Source organism: Octopus sinensis, linkage group LG24 (assembly GCF_006345805.1).
Source record: "Octopus sinensis linkage group LG24, ASM634580v1, whole genome shotgun sequence".
Classification (NCBI taxonomy): Eukaryota; Metazoa; Mollusca; class Cephalopoda; order Octopoda; family Octopodidae; genus Octopus; species Octopus sinensis.
In genome coordinates, this window is record NC_043020.1 from 6,002,863 (window position 1) to 6,006,476 (window position 3,614).

A 3,614-nucleotide genomic window follows, 5' to 3' on the forward strand; every position below is an offset into this window, starting at 1 on the left:
CTTTCTGGAAAAAATAAATAAATAAATGAGTGGAAATTAAACCGGTGCGTGTGTTTTATCTCCAGATACAATTAAAACAGCTAACTATAATGCATACGCAATGTAGGTAGTATTTAATTAAACAGCTACCTGTATTCTTTTCTACTCTAGGTATAAGGCCAGAATTTTGGGGGAGGGGCAAGTCGATTAGATCGATCCCAGTACACAACTGGTACTTAATTTATCGATCCTGAAAGGATGAAAGGCAAAGTCGACCTCGGCGGAATTTGAACTCACAACGTAACGGCAGACGAAAAACCCATTTCTTTACTACCTACAAGGGGCTAAACATAGAGGGGATAGCCATAGGTATTAAGTCGATTACATCGACCCCAGTGCGTAACTGGTACTTAATTTATCGACCCCGAAAGGATGAAAGGTAATTCAACCTCGGCGGAATTTGAACTCAGAATGTAACAGCAGACGAAATACCGCTAAGCATTTCGCCCGGTATGCTAACGTTTCTTATTTCTTTATTGCCCACAGGGGGCTAAACATAGAGGGGACAAACAAGGAGAGACAAAGGGGTTAAGTCGATTACATCGACTCCAGTGCGTAACTGGTACTTAATTTATCGACCTCGAAAGGATGAAAGGCAAAGTCGACCTCGGCGGAATTTGAACTCAGAATGTAACAGCAGACGAAATACCGCTAAGCATTTCGGCCGGCATGCTAACGTTTCTTATTTCTTTATTGCCCACAGGGGGCTAAACATAGAGGGGACAAACAAGGAGAGACAAGGGGTTAAGTCGATTACATCGACTCCAGTGCGTAACTGGTACTTAATTTATCGACCTCGAAAGGATGAAAGGCAAAGTCGACCTCGGCGGAATTTGAACTCAGAATGTAACAGCAGACGAAATACCGCTAAGCATTTCGGCCGGCATGCTAACGTTTCTTATTTCTTTATTGCCCACAGGGGGCTAAACATAGAGGGGACAAACAAGGAGAGACAAAGGGGTTAAGTCGATTACATCGACTCCAGTGCGTAACTGGTACTTAATTTATCGACCTCGAAAGGATGAAAGGCAAAGTCGACCTCGGCGGAATTTGAACTCAGAATGTAACAGCAGACGAAATACCGCTAAGCATTTCGCCCGGCATGCTAACGTTTCTTATTTCTTTATTGCCCACAGGGGGCTAAACATAGAGGGGACAAACAAGGAGAGACAAAGGGGTTAAGTCGATTACATCGACCCCAGTTCGTAACTGGTACTTATTTAATCGACTTCGAAAGGATGAAAGGCAAAGTCGACCTCTGCTGAATTTGAACTCAGAACGTAACGGCAGACGATATACCGCTAAGCACTTCGCCCGGCGTGCTAACCACTCTGCCAGCTCGCCGCTCTCAATATTAGAGGAAATCTATCGCAGCAGCAGCAGAGAGAGAAAGCAAGACGTATTTTGACCTTGTTGGGTCTTTTCAACGGTCGCGGCCAGCCATTCGCCCGGATAACAATTCATAGTCTCCGACACCCTCTATCAATTATCCTTGGATTGTTTCAGTCACTTGGCTGCGGCCATGCTGGAGTACTGCCTTGGAGAATTTTCAATCGAATGGATCGACCCAAGCACTAATTTTTTTTAAAGTCAAGTACTTATTCTATCAGTCTCCTTTGCCGAACCGCTAAGTTACGTGAACGTAAACAAATCAACACTGGTTTTCAAGCGGTGTTGGTGGGGGAGGGGCAGATACAAACACACACATATACGACGGGTTTCAATCAGTTTCCGTCTACCAAATCCACCCACAAAGCTTTGATCGACCCAGGGCTATAGAAGACACTTGCCCAAGGTGCCACGCAGTGGGATTGAACCCAGAACCATGTGAATGGGAAGCAAAATTCTTACCACACAGCCTATTAAAACAGTGAGAGATAAGGAAAACGACATGTCACGTGTAATAATACAAAAAGTCTTTTGTCGATGGTGAGAAAACTCTCTTTACTCTTTTACTTGTTTTAGTCATTTGACTGTGGCCATGCTGGAGCACCGCCTTTAGTTGAGCAACTCGACCCTGGGACTTATTCTTTTGTAAACCCAGTACTTATTCTATCGGTCTCTTTTGTCGAACCGCTATGTAACAGGGACGTAAACACACCAGCATCGGTTGTCAAGCAGTGCTAGGGGGACAAACACAGACACACACATGCATATATATATACATATATACGACGGGCTTCTTTTCAGTTTCCGTCTACCAAATCCACTCACAAGGCTTTGGTCGACTCGAGGCTATAGTAGAAGACACTTGCCCAAGGTTCCACGCAGTGGGACTGAACCCGGAACCATGTGGTTGGTAAACAAGCTACTTACCACACAGCCACTCCTGCGCCTAAACGTTGCATTTTATTTTTGAATCAGTTTTTTTTTTTCACCATTTCTGACTATAAACGGATTTCAGCTTTGGCTGTTGGTGAGAAATGATATCTGAGTATCGAATAGAATGGCTTTAATGTACAAAAGATGTTCGCTTCATCCTGTACCAAATAAAACCCGGCCAGTTTGAATGAATCATTCCAGAGAAAAACATTTAAAAACGCAGAGATATAACCTTAACAAAAATAGTGTAAGAAGCACTGCTGACTCAGTAGAACGTGGTACTGACTTATAAAAACAGTTAATGTACTTCATAGAATATTGTATTTGCATCACAAAGTACCAAGTATCTACGAAATTGTATTGGGCAGTATAAAGGGAGATAATATAATACCAATATTTTTTTTAATATTTAACTGGTTTGTCTCCCTTGCAACACGTAAATGGTTCTCCGTCGGTTACAACGACAAGGATTCCGGTTGATATAACCAACGGAAAAGCCTGCTCGAGAAATTCTGTGGAGAGCCCAGTCACTTGATTGAGCACTCCACTGACACACGAACACTTTACGTAGATTTCAAAGAGATTCAGCTTGACACAACGTGGCAAGGCTTGCCCTTTGAATTGCGGGTACAACTCATTTTTGCCAGTTGAGTGAAATGGGAGCAACATGAAGTAAAGTGTATTGCTCAAGGACACAACGCGTCACCGGGAATTGAACTCACGACGTTACGATCGTCCTACCCACTAAGCCACGCGCCTTCACTAACTTTTACTTGGATGGAAGCACTCCGTCGGTTACGACGACGAGGGTTCCGGTTGATCCGAATCAACGGAACAGCCTGCTCGTGAAATTAACGTGTAAGTGGCTGAGCACTCCACAGACACGTGTACCCTTAACGTAGTTCTCGGGGATATTCAGCGTGACACAGAGAGTGACTAGGCCGGCCCCTTGAAATACAGGTACAACAGAAACAGGAAGTAAGAGTGAGAGAAAGTTGTGGTGAAAGAGTACAGCAGGGATCACCACCATCCCCTGCCAGAGCCTCGTGGAGCTTTTAGGTGTTTTCGCTCAATAAACACTCACAACGCCCGGCCTGGGAATCGAAACCGCGATCCTACGACCGCGAGTCCGCTGCCCTAATCACTAGGTCATTGCGCCTCCACTAACTTTTACTTACTGACATGGGAAACAGACGAATTTTTTTTTTTTTTTCCAGAAATTTAAAATGAATAAAGACACAACATATCAACCA